We start from the raw sequence: 11,157 nt of genomic DNA on the forward strand, positions 1-11,157 counted from the left end.
TCGGACAGCAAAGTCCATCTCAGGAAACCAGAGACATAGTCTCTACTTGGAGCACATGTGCCAAGGAATAGTCAGTTTAGCAGCTCTTAAGTAAATCTGCTTGCTTACCAAAAGGGCCAAAGGACACAGGCTTTTGGTATCTAAGGACTTTCCCATAGAATAGCTACCCCACATAGTGATTTAGTGGCTAAAGCTTTCAAGCCGTTTCCCTCTAGTTATTTCTAGAATGTAACACTTGGAAAGTGACTGTGCCAAAGTATCCCATATTATTTTGAAATGGGTCTAGATAAACACCTTGTCCCGCAGCTTTTCTCACCTCAGATGGGCATTTGTTAGCACTGACACTCGCCACTTCAGTCACACATGCACGTCCCACCCAACACAAAAAGTGGAAAGTACGCAAGGTGTGACAGGCAGCGATGGCTCCCGGTCACCTGGCTGCAGCCAGCACTCCCAAGCGCAGCAATGAGATGGAGTCGTGTTGTTTTTTTCTTTCAATAACTGCCTATACAACCTACTGACACTACAGAATACAAACATACACTGGTAATAATTGTTATTTCACTTTCTACACAGGGAGAGGTTGCATCCATAAAATCCCCTCAAACGTACACGAAGTTAGATCTTTCTCAGGTGGTCTCCAACAGCCAGACACAATCAGTGCCGTACATTATCTTTGTACACAATTATGTATGAGAAGCGTTACACGAGAAACTGGAACGTGATTCCAGTCTAGCTCAGATGCCCAAGCAAGAGAAGAATGTCTAATGGCAAGTTAAAAGGAATGTACACACAATCTAATTATGGTGAAAACAATTAGTAGGGTAAAAATCAAATAATTAAGTGCCTGATAGCTTCAGTGATGCTAAGATGGAATAATCAAAGGAGAAGCATACTCCATTTTAAAGTCCCACTTAAAGCAATCAGTCAAGCACAAGCCCTTAACATCAAGCTTGACCAAGATCGACACCCTCAGTCACTTTTCTGTCAACTGCCTCCACAAACCCCCTCAGTATCCCAGAAGCCAAGGGCACAGCCTATACCAAACTGTAATTTTTCAGCGCAGGTCTGTGATTTTCAGGACATTCCCAGGGCAGGGCCGTGGGCGGCCAGGGCCCACACTGGGGCTTCCTAAACCCCTCTGGGGGCTGCTGGGAGCCACTGGGACATTCAGTGCGAGCTCAGTGCTACCAAGCAGGAGCTCCCGGGTGCCCACCGGGCACCTGATGCTGCCGACTGGGAGCCCATGGGCGCTTACTCAGCCCTTGCTACTGCTTCCTGGGAGCTTCCGAATGCTCCTGGGTGTCACTGCGGAGCTGCTATGATCGCCTGGGTGCGTATGAGCTGCCCTGCCCTAGAAGTGACTGGGAGCTCCTGGTTGCCTGACAGGAGCTACTGGGAGCCTGCTGCTACCTGTGGGTGTTGCACCCAGGTGGGTGCCGCTTCCAGGCTGCAGCCCCCCTTTCCTCTGGGTAGGGGCTGCCTTGGGAAGTTTCCCCAGGTGTAACCCCTTCCCTTCTCCTCCTCCCGTGCTGGGTGCTGGAGGCTTGGGGCACTCCATGTGTATCAGTTTTCCTTTACTTCCAGGTGTTTTGGGTTCCAGAGCGGCAGAGCCAGCAGCAGGACCGACAGTGGTTGTGTCTGCAGGTGGGTGCTGGGGCTGTGCCCCCCTTGCAGGGCTGGGGGGTTCAGTGGGAGGTGATGGTCTTGAGGTAGGGTTAGAGATGATGCTGGGCTGGAGTCAGATGTCTTTTTTCTCTGTTTTTTTTTCGTTGCAGGTGGAGTGAAGCCCTGTACAGCCAGGTCAGGAACCTTGAAGCAACCTGGAGCAGTCCCTGCAGGGGCAGCGCTGGGGATCCCTTCACTTGCCCCCCAGGCAGTGGGTGCTGCCTGTGTCCTGGGGCTTTAGGATGGGGTTTTTTTGGTTGTTTTTTTTTCCTTTGGAGGTGGCTGAAGGCAGCATGTGAAGAGGCTGGAGCCGTTGGTGTTTGTCCTAACCTTTTTATGCTCAGTGGGTCCCTCTGTCTCCTGGTTGTCCCCCAAGGGTGGGCTGCAGTGGACAGGTCCCCCAAAAAGGGCTGGCTTCTCTGTGTGGCAGCAGCCTTTTGGGTGAGTGTTGGGGGTTTTTTGTTGTGTTAAATTTATTTTTAGTAAGTTTGTGCTTTGATGTTTTTTAGGTGGCTAGAGGCAGAAGATGAAGAGGATGGAGCCCTTGGTTTTTTGTTTCTTTTTGGTGGCTAGAAGAAGTGTTTTCTTTTTAAACAAAATTTTGGTTATTTAAAGTTGCTTTAAAAGTGGTTTTTTTTGAAAGTCTAATTTTTTTTGTACTTTAGTGTTTAAAATTTTATTTTTTTTTAGTTTTTTTAAGCTTGTTTTTTTAGAATTTTTTTAAGTAAAAGTTTAAGTTTTGTTTTTTAATGATTTTTTTTAAAAACTTATATTTTTCTTTTAAGAACTTTTAAAATTTAAATAATGTTGTGTATCTCTAGAGTTTTGTTGCTGCTGCTGTTGTTGTTTTTTGGGGGGAGTGGGAGGGTGGGCAACACAGTCAGATGGTGGCTGAGGGGGTGGCTCGAGCCCTCTGTGGGAGGAGCCTCCCCAGGGGTTGAGTTCCACCCCTGAGAGTGGGCCCCCTGTGTGTGGGCGGGACCTTTTTAGCTTCGGGGTCCCCGGGCGGCCCCTATGCCTGGGGCCCGCCTGGGTGGGGTAGGAACAAGGTGGGGGGTGGGTGTTGCTCTTGGGGACTGGGCTCCTGGGGAGGGGGGGCTCTCTTTGCTGCTGCGATGTGTTTCACTTTACGCAGAGCCCCAAGCGTGGGCTCAAGTCTGGCTTTATGCTCCACACTTAAGTGGTAGAGAGTCTAAAGCAGCATGGACGCTTTGCAGCAGCACGGGCTGTGCAGTCCCCATTGAGGGTAATGGGGAAGTTAGAAGTATGTGAGAACTGAAATCCTACAGCTACTTCGCGCCTGCTTCTCTCAGATACCAAGTACTTGGCAAAGACACCATTCAGGTAATTATTCTTACCAGAATACTCAAAGTTTTATATTATTAGGTTATGAGCATCCAGGGACTAAAAGATTACAGAGCTATGAATTATTACTGCAACCCCCCTGGAACTCCAGCCTCTTCTATTGCTTTAACTGTCACCCAAGGGAGTGAAGAACCCAGCTGCAGCCAACATTGTGCAATTGGCTCCTGGGGCACCCATGACCTTTTCAGCCAAGGTAACAGATCTCCCCTGCTCTGGCACTCCTACAGCTGAAGTATTTCCCAGTGAGCTGCACCGACGGGAAAAATCTGCTACAACGGACAAACAAATATCTTCCTTGCTGCTGCTGTTGTGGTTTTGTTTGTTTGTTTGTTTTTTCCCTAGAAGCAGCCTGCTTTTACCTATGTGTAAAGTGCTAACCCTGTGCAAGTGTGTTTATCTCTTACCTGTTGGGGAAGGAGAGGCTTTGTCTTTGTGCTCCTGCTGGAGATTCTCTTCTGAGAAGCCTTGAAGAAAGCCTGAGGGATGCGGAAGGCTGGTGGCTCGGGCTCACCTGTGCGGTGCTGAAGGAGAAGATGGGGTTGAAGACAAGGGAGAGGTGGTGCTGGAGGGCTGTTCCTGTTGCGATTATCTTTGTTGCTTGGAAGAGTGCTGCCAGGGTTTGGCCTTCACAATAAAATTATTCAATTTAGAGTCAGTGCTTTGCATTATTGTGTCTTTCACCTTTTGTCCCTGCTGGCTTTAACTCCCCCCACTAGACAGAACTGAACAGCAACAGTGAGTCTTGTGGGGCAGAGAGAGGGAGAACCGGCAATCCTCATGTGTCCCAACTTGAGGTGTTCTAGGATCTACCTCAGGACTGACTTTCCCTCAGAGGGTCTGTGCTCTGCTCCAGGTGACAGCCCTGGCTCACTCTCTGCCACAGCCTCTGTCACCTCTCTGTCCCTGTGCTGGACCTGTTCCAGGGTGCCCCTGTCCATCTCAGCCTGGGGGCGTGGTAAGGGGTGCTGAGCCGCCGAGGCTTTGGGTCATGCTGCTGAGCTGGGGTGATGCAGCTGAAGGCAGCTGGGTGCTGGCAACTGTCTCTAACAACTGCCAAAATCTGCATTCATTTAGGGTGGAAAAGACTCTTAAAGTCATCAAGTATCTTTGAGCAGAAGAAACTGTGGCTCTCAGCTGGTATCACATGCGCTTGAGGGCATCTTGCAGCGAGAGGTCCCAGAGAAAAGAATGTGGGTGTTTGTCTTATGTGACATGCTGACATTGCTCTGGTGGTACCTGGAAATAGCTGCTTCCCCTGGGGCATTTTTTTGGGGTCCCTCTCTTTAGGTGCAGCCCCTGCCAGCCAGGCAAGAGACTTATCAAGTACAGACCTCACACAAAACTACCCGCTCTGCCCGCAGGCTGGGCAGGGATGTGCCCTGGTTTGCACAAGTCCTGTGCTGCTGGTATCACAGTCATGAGCTGTTGCCTGTGGCCGTATGTACACAGGGAAACTGAGGAGGCCGGTGTGCTCCATGGAAGGAAAGTGGATTTCCAGCATTTCTGAGGCCTCGCACTACGTGAGGTGTCTCACCTGACTTATTACTCTTCCCTGCTGCTCCACACAGTTTGAATTGAAGCATCAATAACCTCCAAGGAAATTTCTCCCTTCCCCTGCACTAACACCAGCATGAGGCTGTGGTGTTCAGGAAACAAATCTAAACCGATAGAAACTTCCCAGGGCAAAACAGCAATTGCTCCAGGAAGAGCAAAGCACTCACCTTCCTGGGGTTAAGTTGTCAGTTAATTAATTAATGCTGCCAAAAGCTTAACAACAAAGGCAGTGAACCAAGTGGAGGGAGCTTAAGTGTGATGATGCCTGAAGGCTCTCCTGAGGTGGCACCTGAGGACTAACTTACACTTGAACTAATGCAGGGTTTGATGGATGGGGTTGGTGATACTGCCCATCTGGTCCTGGAAGGTGAGGGTCACCTGTGACTTGCCCACCAGCTGGTTGCAGCCTGTGAGAGAGAGAGGGAAGGGACATCAGAATCCACATCAGATCACATGTAAAGTGCCAAGGCTGGAGAAATAACTGAGACTGAGCCACGCTGGCTGCCCTGCCGGCACAGCTCCAGCCCAGCATTCCCCAGTTTACCTGTACAAGTTTGCCCAGCAGCGCAGACACAACTCCCTGTCAGAAATGCAGCAGGACCACAAACCAAACTTCTGTCCATCGGCTGATAGCTCAGATGCCACTGTCTCCAGCACCTCTCAGGGTGTGGAAATGCAGGACTGCTTTAGCAGCGGTTATCTGCTCTTAGAAACCCCCATCTGCTCTTAAAAACCCCCTTCTGCTTACAGCAAGAACTGCCGCCTCAGCACCACGGTACAATGACACCATCTCTTTCACTGTGACCATCCCCAGAAGCAGGACCCCATATGTCCTGAACCCCCCACCAAGAGCACCAACCCGCTCCCCAGGGTACATTTTGCAGAACAGGGAGTCATTTGCAGAACAAAATGAGCCATCATGGGCTGTAGGACAAGATTTATGTGCTCTGTCTCGGGTTGGGGGAGGGGGGGGCGGGGAGGGAAATAAAAGAGATTTGTACCTCTTTGGGGAACAAAAGCACTACACAAAATCACTAAACGTAGGCTTCCAAAGGGTTCCGAGCCCACCGAGGTTTTCACAGCATCGGACTGACCCTTGCCTCTCCAAACATGCCATAAACACGTAGCCAGCCGCTAGGAGACGAGAGTGATCTCACTCGTGCGCACGACGGCCTCCCTGAGGTGGCCACACCAAAACATCCACCCAATAGACACCCTTGGAGAACACCCGCATCGTCTTCCTCTAAAAACCACGATGACTGACAGCTGGAGCTACAGGAGCCGCACGCAGGTGACGGTGATGCTGAGGTACCCTGGCCCAAATTCACCTCCAGGAGCATGCGACAGGCTCTGCCTTTTGCCTGCCCAAAGTCTGACCCCCTGCGCAGCTTCTGTTTTGGAGGCTGAAAACAGCTGACTGAGACTCTGTTTCCGAGCCCCCAAAATGCAGACCTTGGCTTTTTTTCTGAGACCCAGAACCACAGGACTCACACGGTGTTTTCAGGCACTGGAAACATAGGAGTCTTTTTCTGAGCTTCAGAAATGCAGCGTGAGTCCTGAAAACGCTGCACTTTTTTTAGTCTCAATCTTCCAGCCTGAAAAGCAAAGGACTTATTTTTTTTTTTTCTTGAACTTGGAAAACACAGGACCTAAGTCTCTGTTTTCAAGTACTGAAAACGCAGGACTTCTTATAGTCAGACCTTCAGAAACACAAAGCCCTGCCTCTACTTTTCAGACTCCAAAACGCAGCACTTCTAGCCTGTTATTTCTACGCTGGAAACACAGCACTTCCTCTTCTCTGAGCCCCAAGCCCAGCAAGGGATTTCTGACGCCCGACCCTGGATGTGACGTTGTGGGGGCAGTGGAATGAGCCCACCCACGGCCCTGCCCAGCCCGGGACCCCACATGTGCTTTCTGGGAGTGACTGGGAATTGGGGAGGGGGCAGGTCCCCCTCTGGGGAGGGCCCAGCCCTGAACTCACTGCAGGACCTGCCGGGGAAGGCAAAGGGTGACTGGGCTCTGGCCGTTCCGGCTTTATCTGCGCTTTGCCCGCAGTGACCATCCCGAACCGCACACCCGCGGGCAGCAGCAGCGTCCCCCGCGCTGCCGGGAGCACAGCCCGGCTCGGGGCTGTGCGGAGCAGCTGCCGCCCCTGGGAACAGCCCCGCTGCGCACAGCCCCGGCCACAGCCGGCCCGACACGGCCGCTGCTGCGGCACCCGGCGGGGCTCCGACTCCCCCAGCCTGCCGCACTCCGAGCCGCGGCGGCGGCTCCCGCTCGGCGGCCCCCGGCGGGCCGGGCAGGGCTCGGGAAAGCCCTGCGGTCGGCACTCACCTCCCCGCTGGCAGATGCACCCGCAACGCTCCCAAATCAGACACCGACCAACTCCCGGCGCCGCCACCCGAGTACGGGAACCGCCGCCGCGGCTGCGCCCTGCTGCTGTTTGCCCACAGGCAATTCCCCCATAATGGGACAATTCTGCACAGCCATGAGGTCATAGCAGTTTCACGGTCGGAAGGAAATATGTCTGTGCTCAGTACATGCTGCCCATGTCACCATTGCCAGTGTGGCTGACAGATGTGCGTTGGACCCTTCCGTATCTACTTTCTCTCCTTGGCTGTTCTGTGGATGTGAAAAATGCAGTTGTGATTCGTGCTAAGATGTTTAATGTTTACAGATATAACCAAATGAGGCACGGGCTCTGAACCTGGAAAAAGGTGCTTAAGTTCTATGTAAAAGGTTATGAAACTTGCTTATGAAGTTATATTGACAGAGGGAACTAACATTTTAAGCGTTAACTGAACATATAACGGGTGCCTACTAACGAACTAACACTTTAAGGCTTAGCCACACAATAAATGCTTAGTTTAGAGCTTTATGTTAAGAAGAACAGAACCCCATTGAATGCCAAGATAAGAAGTTTTACTGCACCTAGCTGTAAACTTGAGGAGACAAGATAACGAAGGTTTACAGCAAAAGGGGGCGCCAGTCTGGTTTCAATCGACTTGGCAGCTTGTGTCCCAGTCAATTCAACATAATGAGCCAAAGGTAAAAAGTTCACTGTGATGAAGCTGAAGGAGCCTTCATCCAAAGACCCCCAAAGACCCCTCCTCAAATTCACCAAGTGGCACTGAGCAGGCGCAACAGGGGAGGGTCTATGGAAATGGTTATCTGAGACTCATTTTAATCAGAAGCAGGGAAAGGTTATGAATATGTATAGGTGTTCCTGGGGTCATTATGAATATGTAACACCTTACTGTATTTAAGCACACTTCTTATTGTTTAAAGGTGTGCGTGTTGGGCGGAGCGAATCCCCCGCGCACCCAGCACTGTTTTGCTTATTCTCTAATGAACACGTGTTTAAGGAATACAAGGAATTGGATTAAATGTTGTTTCTCCATAGAAAAATCGTAAGTTATTTATTTCAGTGGACAATTCCTGGAGGTCTGTTTAGTCCCTGGGGTGGTGGGAACACACATGATGGAGCAAGTGCCAGGGACTGTCAGTCTGCGGGAGACTCAGCTTTGCAACACACTGGCCTTCCCCCAGTGCCACCACGACAACGCTGGTGCCACCACAACCAGCGGGGTGGCTGGGTGCCATTTCACCAGCATGGGTGCTAGCAACTCCAGGGACTGTTGTGCTCACTGACAGGAATCAGAGGTCTTGAATCTCTCAAAGTTATGTTCAAATATGCAAGGCTTTGGTCTGAAAAGCAAAGCAGAGGCGTGACACTTACAAGACAGAGGATGGCATGGCTGCAAGGCAATGTAGCACCAGGTCTAGCATCAAGGCAGAGGGAATGCATCCGTGAAATGCAGCCTGCACCGAGTAACAGGAACCTGCTGAGAAACCTGCTGCTCAGGTAAAATGTGTGATGTTACCATCGTGGTGCTTTAACGGGCTCTTTTCTGGGTGAAATTATTCTGTGTGTGAATGTTGAGCCTTGCCAGGGAAAGGCCTGTCATGCTATTTTCAGGACTACTGGGACAGATCAAAGGGACTCCTTAGAGATTTGCACCTGATGCCGAGCTGTATGAACTGTACAGTACCACGGTGGCCTGGTCTGCGGCTCAGGAGTAATTCCTGATGAGCATCATATTGAGCAATGTTAGATTCAGGCTCCACAGCCCTTCCTAGCATTCATAACTTCAAGTCTTTCAATAACAATTACTCATTCAAAATGTGCTCCCTTCTCCTCTTCCTACAAAATTACTATTTCAGTTTTTTAAACATCACCTCCATGTGCAGGGGTGAGGGTGCAGAGCCCTTTTTGCCTCTGAACAGAGAAGGGACAAACCCGGGGACCATGCCGTGGCTGCCATGGTGGCTGCGCGGATTCCACCTTCCATGTAGGTTGGTGCTGGGTCAATGACCTTCTGGCCAACTTAATATTAAACAGTGTGGATGGGTTTCTATTAGATGGAGATTTGTTATTGAACTAGCCAGGCCCAAAGGAATTTCAAGGCCACCTCAGAAAGCTGAAAACAGGATCTTGCGTGGGAGAGAGGCATTTCTACAATAACATGATGTAAATCAACAGACCTATCAGCAGTGAGACTCCAGCGTGTGGACAGCTCATGAACATAGATGATATCCCATTAGTGAATGCATTATTAGAGCGTGGAACAAAGAATAGTTGCATATATAAGGAAGTTTGTTTCTGTAATAAATGGCTCTAGCGTGATTCACATTGAATTGGAGTGCAGGGTCCTTTGTTCGCTCCAAAAAAACGGTACATGCAAACACATGAAAGCTATTTGGAAGCATTGTCAGATAAGGCTGTACCCCACTCGTGACTTCTCAGGGTTTATATAATGTGAAGTGGCCAAAGGTCAGCTGTGTGATATGGGTGTGTCGCACGCCTGACCCAGCACAAAATACACCTCTGAAAGTTTCAACACCAAGTTTAATCAGTTACCATTATTAAGTGTTGTTGTGATATGGCCCCAGGTTTATGAACGCTTTTCACATATTCTCATCTAATCAATAAGCAGCCATGGCAGGCATGGCCTTGGAAACAGACAGATAAAGAATTTATTGAGGGGAATTTATGAGTGAGGCATGCGCTCACTTCTGTGGGTGCGGATCTCTGGCTCTGCAGCTGTACATGGGGTCTGTGCTCACCCGATGCCCTGGGCAGCCCCACGGTAACAACAAACCTGACGAGATGGCAGAGCCTGCAGTAATGCAAAGGCTGCGCTGGTGCCCATCAGAGCATGGTCCCAGCAGCCTAGCTAGTACATGTGCTCTAAGAGAGAAAACTTCTGAGTGAAATTAAATAACCCCCAGTCATCCCCTGAAACTGCAGAAAGACAGGCTGAATACCTGTCACTCAGTGTCTCAGACTATAATGTGAGCATGAGCTGCGGATTTTCTTTAGATAGCCTACTCCATGTTTGAAGACAGGAATAACTGTGTATTGACTCACTCAAAAATTATCTCAAGGATACCTGTGCCCACAACTGAAGAAAACCATTCATATTGTGTTTTAACAGCAGTGCAAGTATCTGTGAGGAAAAACAAACACACACCAACAACAATCCCCTATAGTTTTCCATTCCTTTTTTATTGCTCTTTGGTTTTATTTCGGCATGAGTACCAGCCATGCTGAGAGCGAGAACCTCCTCTGACTGCATCCTGTGCAAACACTGTTTTTCCTGACTCACCTGGGGATAGCCCAGATCTGAGACTGCAAAGGGTCTGCTGAGGTTTCCAGGCCAGACTGTGGATATACTCCACAAGTGACATAACAGTATTTTTGCATATATTGAGTCATACACGCACCTTCTTCAATACTACTTGGACTATGCAATAGTCTTCACTAGCTGCTAGGATGCTTTGAAGTTTGGTATAACTAAAGTACAGAGTTAATTATGATCAAATTAGTAATAAAAGAAAGAACAAAATCCTAGGAACGTGATTCCTGAACGATGAGATACTTACCCATCCCAGGTTACAGCTGGCTAAGAAATCTGGCCTTGTGATGTCCTGACCTGGATGGCTGTTATGGGCAGCTTTGGTGTTTATTAATTAGTGATGAGTCTTGCTAGGAAAACGAGAGCATAAAGCTAATGCTTTTAATTGGAAACCATCTGCAATGTGTGCTCCTCTGTGTCACTCTGCCAGGGAGAACAATTGCAACCACGCAGGTTGGTGCCTGTCCGAGCGCTGGCCGTGCCCTCCCGCGGGATGGTGCCCGGGACACGGGCCAAGCGTGGGCAGCCTGGCTGAGCTGGGGGAGTTTCCTCAGCCCCGCCAGAGCCCAGCCGGCCTCATCTTTGGCGTTGCTGGGCTCAGCTGTCCTGGCAAAGCTGTGTCAAGGGGCAGATGGGAGGAGTGGTGCCCACCACCAGCCCCACGCCAGATGTTCGTGCAGCTGCTGGGAAGCTGTGGCTGGCACTGCCAAGTGCTCCTGGGGATGCTGTGCAGGACTGATGGTGTGTGTCAGGCACTGATGGCCCTGCTTCATGTAACAAAGGTGTCTCAACTTTGTCTCCCTCCACAGCACCAATTACCTCCCCACATATTCTCTTGTGAAAACCCTGTCTGATGGGCGCCAGCGCAGCC

This window comes from Streptopelia decaocto, assembly GCF_964273445.1.
Source record: "Streptopelia decaocto genome assembly, chromosome: 4".
Classification (NCBI taxonomy): domain Eukaryota; kingdom Metazoa; phylum Chordata; class Aves; order Columbiformes; family Columbidae; genus Streptopelia; species Streptopelia decaocto.